This window comes from Halichoerus grypus, chromosome 3 (assembly GCF_964656455.1).
Source record: "Halichoerus grypus chromosome 3, mHalGry1.hap1.1, whole genome shotgun sequence".
NCBI classification, from domain to species: Eukaryota; Metazoa; Chordata; class Mammalia; order Carnivora; family Phocidae; genus Halichoerus; species Halichoerus grypus.
This window is the reverse complement of record NC_135714.1, coordinates 71,742,979-71,758,752: the sequence shown is the minus strand read 5'-3', so window position 1 is coordinate 71,758,752 and position 15,774 is coordinate 71,742,979. Positions and strand designations below refer to the sequence as shown.

The 15,774-nt window shown below is 36.6% G+C and overlaps 1 protein-coding gene and 1 long non-coding RNA gene across 5 annotated transcripts in view; both read left to right on the top strand.

Annotated features, from left to right (window-relative positions):
• FAM13A (family with sequence similarity 13 member A) overlaps positions 1–15,774 on the top strand; it is a 363,045-nt gene that overhangs the window by 171,703 nt on the left and 175,568 nt on the right. The window lies entirely within an intron of this gene.
• On the top strand, positions 3,529–5,508 carry LOC144381364 (uncharacterized). The gene is made up of 2 exons (XR_013446412.1): positions 3,529–4,705; positions 4,813–5,508. It is a non-coding gene; the product is annotated as an uncharacterized LOC144381364 (long non-coding RNA).

Here is a 15,774-nt window from a genome sequence, read left to right as displayed (position 1 = left end):
CCATGAAGACACTTGAGAGAACATTCCATATAGGGGAAGAAGAGGAGTACAAAGCCTTAAGGTGGGAGTATACCTGTTTTTGGTCTGTTCCATCTGTTGATAAGGCTAGTATGGTTGAATTACACTGAGCTAGGGAAAAAGGTAAAGAAATGAGACCAAAGAGGCAACAAGACACCAGATCATGGATGCTCTTAAAGGTCATGGTAAATACTTTGACTTTTATTCTGAGAGCATTTTATTAGACAGTATTGAACAAAAGAGTGCCGTGACATGACTCACATATTAAAAGGATTACTATAATTCCTAGGCAGAGGATAGACTGTTGAGAGGGATACACAGTAGCAGAGAGACCCACTGGGAGTTTATCACAATAACCTGGTTAAGAAATGATGGTGGCTTGGGCCAGGGTAATGGTAGTGAAGGTGGTGAGAAGAGCTGACAGGTGAGTTAGGATATGAATGAACAACACAGTAGGAGGTACTAGAGACCCCAGTTAGGCTAGAGAATATTTGAGATGGGAGCAAGCAGGCTAGAAGAGTGGTGGGCTGTGAACAGAGTAGATATTTACATTAGTAATTCTGGAGGTGGAGCAGTCTGGAGTGATGAAGAGATTTAGGTTGTGTTCATGAGAATAAGTGACTGAAGTGGAGAAGAGAAAGTCATTCGAAGGAGATGGTTAAAGGGGATGAATAAAGATACTGATGTTTTGTTCATACTGGCCCTGAATTTACCCAGGAAGATGGCAGATACTGAGGTAGACGGGAAAGATGTGAGCCTGATCTGCCTAGTATATACATACTGTTTACATACTTTGTGTATCAATATGCTTTGTGTATAAATTACATTTATGTATATTTAATAAGGCTATATATAATACACAGAATGTGATTAATATGTTGCTCAATATTGATCTAGAGATACTTAAATGAGTATCACTGTATTCCAAATGAACATCTTGTGAGACTGTCTTTATTAGACAATGTCACTATTGCCCATTATATCTTTAGGAATTTCTTTGAAATTGACTTCAGAACATATGTCATTCATGTGTCCTATTGGACATTGTTATCATTGGACTGGGAGATCCTTGTCCTTTAAAGCTACATTTGATAATGGGAAATAATCAGTAGTCCTTTTGAGCCACAGCAGATCACTAAGTTGGGAAGTAGTGATTAAATATTAACTTTTGTGTTTAAAATTGAAACCGGCTATAAAATAATTAGGCTGATTTTCCTGTGTGACTCATAAGCAAATTCAAAACAGTTGAAAAATGTTCTGAGCAAAAGCAAAATATTAGAATAACCTTTCACAGTGATTAGTTTGAAGGAAGTGCTCACTTATCAGTATGTGGTATGGCAAGTTTGCTTACAAAGTTCAGTCTTACTCCTGTAGAGTAAAAGTCACATAAACTGGCAGATCACATAAACTTCCTAAATTATTTCCCATATGTTTTTCATGCTCAAGAACACTGCATGTGTCTTTATTTTTCATTTAGGGCTACAGCCTAAACAAATTAACTTCAACAAATGTACATTCACTTTTTTAAATATTTAATACCTACTCTGTGCAAAGCTCTGAACTAAGGGCTAGGCCTCTTCAGAAAATAAACAAGACCTGTCCCTGCCCCAGAAGGAACTTACAGTCTATAACAAACACACAAAATCAGTGCAGGAGCAGAAGGGCAAAAGGGAGGAGGCTTTATGCCAGGTGTTATGCTAACTACTTCTGTACATATTATCTCAGTTACTTCTTACAGTAGCCCTGTGAAGTAGATGAACTTAATTCTACCTTGAACGTGAGCAAGTCGAAAGAGTAAATTATTCAGGGTCAAGAGAAGTAAATGACAGAGCTGGGTTTTTAAACTCAAAGTACTAATTACAGGCCAAGTATAGGAATAACCAAAATCTTAGTTTAATTTGAAATATCAGTGCCATGAAAATTTATACATTTATTCAATATGTATTGTAGTAATTTAGTGTCAGGGAAGATTTCTGTTCTGATTCTAGTCCTTTATGCGTTTGCTACTTCTAACCTTTGCTATAGCTCCTCAAGAATACTCCAAACTGGGTAGCAGTGGAGTCATAATAGGAAATAAAAAATGTTTTGGTTTTTATGTTGTTTGATGCTTTGTGATTTGGCTGTGTTATCTTTCTGTGTGGGTGAACTTACATAGTGAAAGTGACTAACTTGTACTCCCCAAAATGTTGTTTTGAGCACCTCAGAACTCAGAGGTAGCAATAAATTAAAATTCACTTGCTCATGTCTTCAGATCAAGCCTTTCTTTGGACAGTGAGCTATACATTTTAGATTGGTTCTGAGTTTGAAGGCTAAAAAATAGTAAATGATGTTTAAGAAACAAACATAAAAGTGTATAATAGAATGCTTGCATGACTCACATAGGCACCTTCTAGTAGTGGTGACTGATTATCAGTGAATGTAAAGCATTAAGTAATAAAAGTAGTATTAGAAGTTACCGCTTAGCTTGGGATACTTCTGTGACTCCAGTCACATATTTACAGTTCAGATTGCTGTTAATTTCTTTTTCCCCAAACATTTTGTTTTGTAGAGTGTTTACAGATAAACACTCAAAAGTCATGTTTGCTCAAGAATCATTGGAATAGATTAGATATATCTGCCCGGTGTTAATTTCCTTCTTATTATGAAGAATACTTAACAGAAGACAGACTAAATTGCTTTGCTTATGAAAACATCGTTACGCTCTGCAACTTTTACTTACAGTAAGATGGCAATATTTTGGGACTCACACCTCAGAAGTTGCCTATTTTATTTTTATTTATTTATTTACTTTTTAAAGAGGGGGAGAGAGAGAGAAATGAGAAGGGGCAGAAGGAGACAGAGAATTGTAAGCAGGCTCCATGCTGGGTGTGGCACGGGGCTGGATCTCATGACCCTGAGATCATGACCTGAGCTGAAATCAAGAGTCAGATGCTTAACCGACTGAGCCACCTGGGCGCCCCAGAAGTTGCCTATTTTAAATCATTACATTCTGTGTATTTGGCAGGTAGTGATCCTCAGTAAATGGCGAGTGAATATTTGTAGATTTTCAAAAGATTACTTGAATTTGCTTTGGTACTGAATTTCTGCTGTTTTCTTCAGTTGGTCTCCTAGGGATAGAGTTCATATTTCTGTGAGCCAGGAGTGCCTAGAAAGGAATATCCCTCCAGGGGCAGCCCTTACCCAATAACGGAGGAGCATGCGGGTATAAATTCCCAGCTCGTTTACTCCTTGGTTGAAATAATACTGTTGTGTTATGTAGTGTTTCCCAGAGCTTTCCCCTAAGTCTGAGCCTCAAAACTACTGTAAAATCTCAATTAGCTTCATAATGATACCCTTACTAGCTACCTTCTTCCCTCCATTATCACCCATTTCCCTGCTGAACCACTCAAACTACTTGCCCTTGTTGCAAGGTCTAATCTGGGTTGGGTGGGTAGGAGTCCAACCCACGACATCTCAAATTCTCCTTCAATGAAGCACTTGCTCCTCCTCCAGGTGCAGTTAATCCCCGTCTCCTCTGTTGTCTGAGGGCGCTTTCTTTGTCCTTCTATTAGAACAAGTCTCAAATTTTGCCTTGGGTGAGTTGCTTTTTTCTCTTGTATTGAATTATAAGTTCTTTGAGGGTCAGAACAGTATTTCCTATTTACTTATCCTTCTGCTTTTCTCTAAAAGTTGTAGAGTAACTCTTGCATTCTTGTGTCTTCCAAAACACTTATTCTAGTTACTTGTATTTACTCAAAAGTCTGTTGAATTGCATTATGTACACCTAGGTAAAAGCTAACTCAAATTTATTCTAGGAAAGTCATGTAACTGTTCTGGGAATTAGTACTGATTCACATTTCTAGAGTATACAATAAAAGTTTGCTTAACAGAACTCCATCTGACTAATTTGCCAGATTAATCAGTTCTCTGCATTTGCTTTTAAAGCATACTGACTGCTATCCGTGGCAATTCTGAAGGCTTGTGACTAATAAACTATTCTCTTATATACTTGTTCATTACCAGTTTTACTTTATGCTATCCAAGAGTTGCTGTCCTTTTCTAAAACTATTCATGCCAGTTTATTGTTTGTGGTACCTACATAATTTAATTAAGCAAATGCAATGTTAATGCAACATGATAGCTATTTGTAGGAAAATGGTGCCAGAGTAGTTAATACAAGCTTTTGTAACAGATTCTGAAATCTTAGGGGTTCAACACAATCCGAAGTTATTTCTCACTCCACAGAGCAGGGAGTTGAGCAACTCCCCTCCATTTTGTCCAAACCATCCTCCAAAGTTGCTTCAGCAGAAAAAGAAGGGGTTGAGAATAATATGGAATAGTTTTATGACTACACCTGGAAGTGGCTTAACATACTTCTTACATTCCATTGAGCAGATTTAGTCTTATTGCTTTTTCCTAACTGTAAGGGAGGCTAGAAATGTAGTCTTCCTGGTGCATAAGGAGAGGACACGGAGCATGCAAAGAGATGGTATTATGTACACAAAGAATTATTTCTGTTGTAAAAGATAAGTCGAATACATTGGAGAGACTTGATAAAGATTTAAAGGCTTTATATTTTTACTCCACATAGGGGATACATTATGGTTTATACAAGGAAGAAGGTATGGAATTCCAAGCTCTTGGACATTCCCAAACAAATGCCCATATCAGAAGACTGGAAAATAAATGAACATTGAAGATTTATAAAGTAAAAAAAAATAATAATAATGTATTATTTATATGTGTCATTTTTAAATATTCCTGTTTTAGTTTACTTTTGGGGTTACCTAACCTGCACTTTTCCTTATCTAATAGGATACAAAGGATTCTTCTAGAGAACCATTATTTTATACAGTTGGTAGCAGGCCTCTGGAGATGGACTGCTTAGTTTCAAATTCCAGCTCTGACACTTACTAGGTGTGTGACCTTGGACAATCTGTTTTTACTTTCTGTACCTCAGTTTCTGTGTATAAGAAATTTAGACAGCAAAAGTATATATTTCAGAGGGTTATTGTGAGGGTCAAATGAATAAATGTATAATAACTACTTAGAAAAATGCCATGCATGGAGTAAGCACTATATTAAGTGATAGCCAGTATTACATTTTGATTGTCATCATCATCATCATTGTAAGATCTGATTCCACAGTTTTCTACTGAGTGACCACACTATAAAGTGACATTGTAATAAATACTTGTATGACTTAAAGTATTTTGGTTGAAAACAACAAAAAGCAACTTTGGCTAAAATCAGACTAAAAAAAACAAAAAATAAAAGAATTGTTTGGAAGTACCTGGGGTATTTCACAGAACAAAAAGCAAAGCTGAGGGGCACCTGGGTGGCTTAGTCGTTAAGCATCTGCCTTCGGCTCGGGTCATGATCCCAGGGTCCTGGGATTGACCCCTGCATCAGGCTCCTTGCTCCCCGGGAAGCCTGCTTATCACTCTCCCACTCCCCCTGCTTGTGTTCCCTCTCTCACTATGTCTCTCTCTGTCAAATAAATAAATAAAATCTTAAAAAAAAAAAAAAAAAAGCAAAGCTGAGCACATGAGTAAGATGGCAGTGTAGGAGGCCCCAGCCCTGGTTTGCCCACAAAAACAATGATTTGACAACTAATGGATGAAAATAGCTCAGGGAAAATTCAGGGTACAGTGAAGAAGCTCCAGCAACCAAGTGCAGCACAAAACCCAAGAATGGCCACATAGATAAGTATAAGAAGCAGTTTACCTGTATTGGCTTATTCCGTGGGCCACAGCACAGCTTGGTACCAAGAAGGATCCTCTTGGCTTTCACTTCCCTCTGTGGAGGTAAAGGAGAGCCAGAGGGCCCCAGCAGCCCTCATTGCCCCATTGACAACCACAGCCTTCACTGCTGAGGACCCCTGTAGTCTCTGCTATCGCTTGCAACAGCTGAGTGCAGACACCAATGCAAAGTAATAAATGACATGGAAAATCAAGAAAACATGACGGTAGCAAAGGAACACAGAAAATTCCCAGGAATTGACCCTCAAAGAAATGGAGACCTATGAAATGCCTGACAAATAATTCAAAATAATTAAAGAAGTTCAGCAAACTACAAGAAAATTCAGAGAGACAACTCAATGAAATCAGGAAAACAATACATGAACAAAATAACTTCAACAAAGAGAAACCATAAAAAGGACCAGTCAAATTCTGGAGCAAAAGAATATAATGAATGAAATGAAAAAAAAAAAAAAATGCAGTAGGGAGCTTCATCAGCAGACTCAGTCAAGCAGAAGAAAGAATCAACACACTCAAATAAAAGTCAATTGAAATTAGCCAGTCACAGGATTAAAAAGAATGAAAAAGAATAAAGAGAGCCTACAGGATTTATGAGACATCAAGTAATCAATATGTGCATTATAGAAGTCCCAGAGGAGAAGACAGAAGGGGTAGACAGCTTATTTAAAAAAAAAAAAAAAAAAGGCTGGAAACTTTCCAAATTTGAGGAGGGAAATGGGCATCCAGATTTATGAAGTTCAAAGGACTTCAAATAAGATCAACTCAAAGAACACTATAATGAGACATTATAATCAAATTGTCAAAAATCAAGGGTGAAGAATTTTGGAAGTAGAAAGAAAAAATGACTCATCACGTATAGGGGAGCCCCCCCCCAACACTAAGATTATCAGTGGATTTCTCAGAAGAAACCTTGTAGGAAAGGAGAGGTAGAAGGACATATTCAGAGTCCTAAAAGAAAACAAAAACAAAAATAAGATACCTGGAAAAATTATCCTTTAAAGAATGAAGGAGAGATAAATAACAAACCAAGGGACAAACAAAAACTGAAGCCAAAAACAAAAACTGAGGAAAATTGTCAACCCTACACTTCCTTAAAAGAACTGCTTAAGAGGGACGCCTGGGTGGCTCAGTCAGTTAAGCGGCTGCCTTCGGCCCGGGTCATGATCCCAGGGTCCTGGGATCGAGTCCCGCATCAGACTCCTTGCTCAGCGGGGAGCCTGCTTCTCCCTCTCCCTCCCTGTGCTTGTGCTCTTTCTGTCAAATAAATAAAATCTTTAAAAAAAAAAAAAAAAAGAACTGCTTAAGAGAGATCTTCAAATTGAAATAAAAACATGAACATGGGCACCTGGGTGGCTCAGTTGGTTAAGTGTCCAACTCTTGGTTTCAGCTCAAGTCATGATCTCTGACTTGTGAGGTCAAGCCCCAAATGGGACTCTGCGCCCTGTGTCCAACTCTTTGCTGAGCATGGAATCTATTCTAGATTCTCTCTCCCTCTCCGTCTGCCCCTACCCTCACTCTCCCACATATTCTCTCTCTCTCTAAAACAAATGAATAAAATCTGTTAAACAAACAAACATGGTAAACAAGGCAGAAGCATAAATCTCACTGTAAAAGTAAAAATATAGACAAATGCAGAATAACATTACATTATAATAGTGATGTGTAAATTATTTCTAATCCTAAAATAAAAGTTAAAAGATAATCTATTAATGGATATACAATTTAAAAAGAAGCAACCTCTGACTACAGGAAATCAAAGTGTGCCAGGGATGGTAAAAGTATAGAATTATATGTGACTGAAGTTAAATGGTTATCAGTTTAAAATAGATTACTATAACTACTGAAGTATTTTATGCAACCTCAAGATAACCACAATGAAAAAAAAAAACCTAATAGTTACACAGAAGATGAGAAAAGAACCAGAGCAAATCTCTTCAAAAAAATTAGATAACAGAAGAAAAGAGGAACAAACAAATCAAAACAGAAAACAATGAACAAAATGACAATAAGTCCTCATCTATCAACAGTTAAGTATAAATGGATTAAAAACTCCAAAAGGCAGAGTGACTGAATGGATTTAAAAAAACCAACATCCCTTCAGCAGTTGATAAAGAAGATATGAGATAGATTTGTCACAAGACAAACACCATATGATTTCACTTATATGTGGAATTTAAGAAACAAAACAGATGAGCATGGGGGGAAAAAGAGAGGCAAACCATAAAACAGACTCTTGACTATAGAGAACAAACTGAGGGTTGCTGGAGGGTACGTGGGTAGGAGGATGGGTTAAATGGGGGTGATGGGTACTAAGGAGGGCACTTGTGATGAGTACTAGGCGATATATGTATGTGATGAATCACTCAGTTCTCTTGAAACCAATGTTGCCTTGTATGTTAACTAACTAGAATTAAAATAAAAACTTGAAAAAAAAAGAATCAGTCAATTGAACATCTAGCAATATACTCTCCACAGGGGTCTCGCTAAGGACACACAGATGCTGAAAGTGTAAGAATGGAAAAAAGTATTGACTGAAAATGGTAACCAAAAGAAACTAAGTGTGGCTATACTTATATCAGGAAAAAAAATAAACTTCAAGTCAAAAACTCTCTAAGACAGAGAAGGACATATTATAATGATAAAATGGCCAGTTCAGGAAGATTTAGCAATTGTAAACATATGTGTGCCCAACACATATCAAGCAAATACAGATCTAAAGAGAGAAATCGACAGCAATGCAATAATACTAGGAAATTTCAACCCCACTTTCAATAAAAGATAGAATATCCAGACAAAAATTAATAAAGAAACAGCTGACTTGAAGAACATCATAGACCAAATAGACCTATCAGACATGTTCGGGAGTTTCAACCCAACAGAAGAATATACATTCTTCTCAAGTGCACACAGAACATACTCCTGGATTAATCACATCTTAGATGACACTACAAATCTTAACAAATTTAAGAAGATTGAAATCATCCCAGGTATCTTTTCAACTTCAGTTTAATGAAACTAGAAATCAATAACAGTAAGAAAATGGGAGAATTCACAAATACTTGGAAACTAAACGATACACTGTTGAACAACATTGGGTCACAGAGGAAATTGAAAGAGAATTTAAAAAGCATCTTAAGACAAATAAAAACAAAAACACAACTTACCAAAACATAAAATGCTACAAAAAGGAAGGAGGAACATTTAAGATGCTTAGGAGGAAGTTTATTTTGATAAATGCTTACATTAAAAAACAAATTTCTCAAACATCCTAACTTTACAATCGAGGAACTGGGAAGAGAACAAAGTAAACCCAAAATTAGCAGAATAAAGGAAATAATGAAGATTAGAGCATAAATAAAGAACAGAAAAATGATAGAAAAATCAACAAAACTAAGTTTTTTGTGGAAAGGTAAAAAAAAAATTCAAACCCTTAACTAGACTTACTAAGAAGAAAGAAGATTCAAAATCAGAAGGAAAAAGGAGATATTACAATGGCTACCTCAAAAATAAAAAGGATCATAAGGGATTACTGTGACCAACTATGTGCCAACAAATTGGATACCCTAGAAGAAATGAATAAATTTCTATGAACATACAGCCTATAAAAACTGAATCAAGAAGAAATAGGAAACATGGGAGATTGAATCAGTAATCAAATAACTTTCAACAGCAACAACAACAAGAAATTCAATACCAGATGACTTTCAAAGAAGATTTAATACCAGTCCTCCTCCTTTTTTTTTTTTAATACACAATTTTTATTGCATCTTTAAAATATCACAAATAAGTCAGAGGAATCATCTGACATCCTGCTCTTTCTGTAGCTGGACAGTTTCGATCTTATCAGCCTGCTGAGCTGTTCTTTTTTCAGAAACAGATACCATCCAAAATTTTTCCGATATCCTTGTTTTTAACTGTTGTGGCTTGCTGAATTAAAGCAACTGAATTTGATACAAGTTCAGTGTTGTTTCCTTCAGAAATTAATCATCTTTCTGAGCTTGAGATACTGAACAAGCAATAGCTGGCCTCATTCAAACCCTGTGGATGTATTTTTCGCCCATCACATTTTGGATTTCAACAAGCAAACCATTGTCCTGAATAATGACATTGATGGGGAAGGGAACATACACAGACCCCATCTTGTAATGGAAGCCCAGTATAACACTTCAATCATGTTCTATACATGGCTACAGACAGATAGTACAAATAGTGGTCAGTTCCTATTTTCCCACCATTTGTCAACCTGGAGTCTCTTCTTTTTCTTTTCAAGGAGACTGAGTTCTACACTGATGGGATTAAAATCCCCCCTTCAGAGTTCCTCTGGGGCCCTTCACATAAACAGTGCTTCAGACAACACTTCAGAGTGATGTCAACATTTTCTGAAATGTTGATAGTTTGATTGCTGAGAATGGTCTTCATTCTCACAGAAGATACAGCAAAAAAAGCAATATGAATCCTTCTTAAACTCTTCCAATAAGCAAGAGGGCATGCTTTCAAACTCATGTTAGGAGGTCAGCCTTGCCCTGATACTGCAGCAGATAAAGTCACCATAAGAAAACTACAGCCCAGGGGCACATGGGTTGCTCAGTCAGTTAAGTGTCCAACTCTTGATTTTGGCTCAAGTCATGATCTCAGGGTCCTGGGATGGAGCCCCGTGTCAGGCTCTACACTCAGCAGGAAGCCTGCTTGAGGATTCTCTGCCTCTCCCTGTGCTCCTCCCCACTGCTCATGCTCTCGCTCTCTCTCTCAAAAATAAATAAATAAATCTTTGAAAAAAATTACAGCCCAATATCACTGAGGAACACAGATGCAAAAGTCCTTAGTAGAATCCTAGCAAACCAAATTCTATAGCACGTTAAAGGATCATACAACATGACCACATGAGATTTATTCCTGAAATACAAGGATATTTCAATGTACACAAATCAATGTGATATATACCACATTAACAAAACTAAAGGGAAAACACATGTAATCATTTCAGTAAATGCAGAATAAACACAAAACATTTATAATAAAATCCCTTAAAAATACGTATAGAAGGAACTTACTTCAACACAATAAAGGCCATATCTGACAAGCCCATAGGTAGTATCATAATGGGGACATACTGAAAGCTTTCCCTCCAAAATCAGGTACAAGGCAAGAATGCCCATTCCTGACACTGCAATTCAACACAGTACCAGAAATCCTAGCCAGAGCAATTAAAAAAAAAAATAGATAGGCAGAATGAATCAAGTCTGAAAAGAAGAAGTTGGGATGGTCTCTTTGCAGAAGATATGGTCTTATAGAAAGCCCTAAAAACTATGCCCCCTCAAAAAACTGTTAGAATTAATAAATGAATTCAGTAAAGTTGCAGGATACAAAATCAACATAAAAAATTAGTCATGTTTCTATACACAAACAACAAAATATCTGAAAAGGAAATTAGGAAAACACCTATTCATATTAGCAACAAAAACAATAAAATGCTGAGAAATAAACCAAGAGGAGAAAGACTTGTACACTAAAAATTATAAAACAATGATGAAATAAAAAGATAACAAACGAATACAAACACATCCTGCGTTCATGGATTGGAAGAATTAATATTGTTAAAATGTCTGTACTGCCCAGAATGACCCACAGATTCAATGCAATCCCTATCAAAATCTTAATGATGTTCTTTACAGAAATAGAAAAAAAAAAAAGTCCTAAATTACATACAGAACCATGAAAATCCCCAAATGGCCAAAGCAGTCTTGAGTGAGAAGAGCAAAGCTGGTGGCATCACACTATAGTAATCAAACTGTATGATACTGGCATAAAAGCAGACATATAGATCGCGAAATGAAGTAGAGAGTCCAAATAGAAATCAATGCATCTACAATCACCTGATCTTCCACATGGGTGCCAAGAATAACTAATGGGTAAAGGACAGTCTCCTCCATAAGTAGTGCTAAGAAAACTGGATATTTACATGCATAAGAATGAAATTAGATGTTTATCTTACATCATACATAAAAAGTAACTCAAAACGGATTAAGGGCTTAAACATAAGACCTCAAACTATAAAACTCATTGAAGAAAACATAGGGGACAAACTCCTTGACATTGGTCTTGGCAATGATTTTTTTGGATATGACACCAAAAGCACGGACAACAAAAGCAAAAATGAGTGAGACTACATCAAACTAAAACCCAAACTTTGTAGTATTCTGCACAGCAAAGGAAACCATCAACAAAAGGAAGAGGCAGCCTACAGAATGAGAGAGGATATTTGCAAACCATATATTCAATAAGAGGTTAATATAAAAAAATTCATATAACTCAATAGCAAAAAGAAAAACAATAAGTGGGCAAAGGATCCAAGTAGACATTTTCCCAAAGAAAGCATACAAATGGCTAACAGGTACATGAAAAGCTACTCAACATCACTAATCATCAAGGAAATGCAAATCAAAACCACAACAAGATATTATCTTACATCTCTTAGAATGGCTATTATCAAAAAGATGGGATAAAAAGTGTAGATGAGGATGTGGAAAAAAGGGAACCCTTGTACTGGATGGAAATGTAAATTGGTTAGCCATTATGGAAAACTATGTGCAGGTTCATCAAAAAATAAAAATAGAAATCCTGTATGACTCAGCATTCTCCCTTCTGGGTGCATATCCAAGGAAATGAAAGTAGTGTCTCAAAGGGATATCTGCACTCCTGTGTTCATTGCAACATTATTCACAGTAGCTAAGATATGGAAATAATGTAAATGTCCATTGACAAATGAATGGATAAATAAAATATGTATATATCTACAGTGGAATATTAGTCATGAAAAAGAAGGAAATTCTCCCATTTGTGAAACATGGATGAACCTGGAGGACATTATGGTACATGAAATAAGCCAGTCGTACAAAGACAAATACTGTATGATCTTGCTTGTATGTGAAAATCTTAAAAAGTTGAACTCCTGGAAGCTAAGAGTATATTGGTGGTTGACAGGGGCTGGTAGAGGGAGACATGCAGAAGTGTGGTTAAGGGGTACAGAGTTTCAGTTTTGCAAGATAAGTTCTGGAGATCTAATATACAGCAATGTGAGGTTGGTCAGAGACATACTTTGATTGAAACACTGTGACCAGTAGGAGAAGGGTGGTTTCTTCTGTCTTCCCTTAAATTAAGGGAAAATGAATGCCAGACATGCAAAAAGGTTAGTCATCCACTTTGTGCTATAAGAGGCAAAAAAGATGAAATGCCCTTTACATATTAAGGTCAGGGATGGAGAATGGGACAAGCATATACGTAACTGGCACAAGCAACAAGTGATCCAGGTTATAATGTATGTGTGGAGCAGATAAGACAAGAAGAGTGGGCTGAAGGCCTTTGGATAGCAGAAATAAGAGTTTAAATTTGTTCTGGTAGGTGGAAGGAACTAAAACTTGTCAGGAAAGGAGTGACTTGCATTGGAGTTCTAAATTAGAAAATTTGACATTCGTGAGTTGGATAAACTGAAGGAGAGAAGAATCAGAAGAGGTTGTTTTTGTTTCATCAATCTGTTCATTCAACAAGCATTTATTGAATGCCTGTTATGCAGCCAGGAGGTATTCTATGAGCTGAAGAAATAGCAGTGAATTAAAAAATAAATAAATAAATAAATCCCTGTTCTTATAGGGTTTGCCTTTAGGCCAGGGTACACAGTAAACAATTAAGGAAATTAATATGCCATTTGATGATAGATTCTACAAGAAAATTAAACCATGATAAGGACTTGACATTAATGGTATATGAAAGAAGAGAGAGAAGTTCAGGGCACTGCTTTATATAGAAAAGTGAAGGAAGGTCCCTCTGAGCTAGCATTTGACCAGAGATCAAATGATGTGGTGGAGCAAGGCATGGAAACTTCCGGGGCAAGAGAGCATTCCAGGCAGAGGGAACAGCAAATGAAAAGGTCCTGAGTCTCGCACTTGCTAGCTTGCCAATGACGGTAGATCACTATTCAAACCCCTCTGCACAGCAATAAAAAGTAGAGCTTTTCCAAGTCAAGACTATGAACGAAGAAAATATGGTGGGCTAGATTATCAACGAAAAGCACAGATATTAAGATTATATCTGAAATCACCATAATAACATACAGACACCTAAACCAATCTTAAAGCAATAAATACTGTGGCAAAAATAAAGCAGATTGACAGTAACTGGGGAGGTTGTTTTGATGAGAGCCTCTCAATATTACAATCCCTGTATTGGATTGTAATATTAAGATCTAGTGTCCAAACACTAATGCTTAATGATGTATACAATGATCTTTGATTTAACCAGTTTTTGTGACAATTCCATGCTCATTCCTATTTTAAGTTGAAATGACTTGCCATTTTCTGTAAAGCCATTTTTAATATACTTAAAAGACAATTAAGGTTATATGTGTGAATATTGTAGTTGCAGTTTACAATGTAAATGTAATAAGTTCAAAATATATCCAGGGTTTGACTACTTCTCACTTCCGTCAGTTCTGTTTCCCTGACCCATGCCTAAGAATCACAGATTTCTTCCCAGAAGTATACATAGTGAAGGTCTAGAAAGTGCTACTTTCTTATTCAATTTGCTCTGTTTATTTATGTAAAGATAACATCCTATTGCTTTTGAGTTTTAAGAAAACATCTTTTTTTTTACAGTCAAATTAAGATTTATTTTGCAGATAGAGATAAGTCACAGAGAGTTTTATGGCATTGTAAAGAGTGGTCTGTAATCAGCCAGTCTCATTAGTTGGGTTCTGGTTATGTGCAAAGTAGCACTGTTCTGTATGCTCTTTCCTATAGGAGGCCTCAGGCACAGGCTATTACCTCAACTTGTGATCATATCAACATTGCTGTCTCAACTTGTGATCATATCAGTATTGTTCTCTGTCATCTGCTCTCCCTGTCACTAAATCTAACCAAATCACCTGTTACGGTTTGGACCCCAGCACACCAAATACAGCTGACAGCTACCTCCTTGTTATAATAGCTTCTTTTCAACCTACCCTCACCCACCATTATATTACTTAGGTTATAAGAAAATATACTATTATCGGATTCCTAATACCATAGAAATCCATCACATTTCTTTAATGGCTGGAAATTAATACTAATGGGATGGGAGATGTAGAAGTCGACATTGTTATGTTTATTCATTTAACAAATAAATATTAAATACCAACTAGATGCTGAGGATACGTTAATCAAATTCTTGACCTCATGAACCTCAAAGTCTGGGAGTGACAGACAAAGAAATATAAATAAAATTGTTAATTACAAATTTGAATAAGTACTGCGATTTTTAAAAAGCAGGTTAATAAGAGCACAGTCAGGGGCAGCCACTTGAGATGGGATTGTTAAAGAAGGTCTCTCTGAGGAGGTGACACAGGAGCTGAAGGATAAGAATGCAGCAGCTGTGCTAAAAAAAAAAAAAATGGTAGAAAGGCATTCCAGGAAGAGAAAACATAAAGGTTGAATACTTGAAGGTAGGAAGGGACTTGGAATAAAAGAAGGCTAATGTGACTGAGGCATAGTGAGGGAGAGGGTAAATGGTATAAGATGGAGGTTAGAGAAGTAGGGAAGAGCTGGGTCAGGGCTGTGTAGGTTATGGCAAAGAGTTTAGATTTCAGTCCAGAAATAATGATAAGACCTTGATAGAGGAGTAACACCATCCCATTTACATATAAAAGCCTTGTAGAAGGTATAATGATTGAAATAATTTAAGTGAACAGTGATGGTTAGAACTGGGGTGGCTGTGTGCATACAAGTGAATGAATCCCAGTTTATTTTGGAGGTAGCACTGACTGCACTTGATGGTGGGTTTGATGTGGGTGGGAAAAGGAAGAATTAAGGTAGATTAAGACATTGGGTTGAGCAACTGTGTGCCATCTGTTAATCAGGGGAAGACTCAAGGACTGACAGATTTTTTTGCTGATAAAGTATAAGCTCAGGTTCGGACATACTAAGTTTAGAAGCTTATTAGACAGCCAAGTAGAGTTGCCAAGTAGGCAGTTAGATAAAAGTGA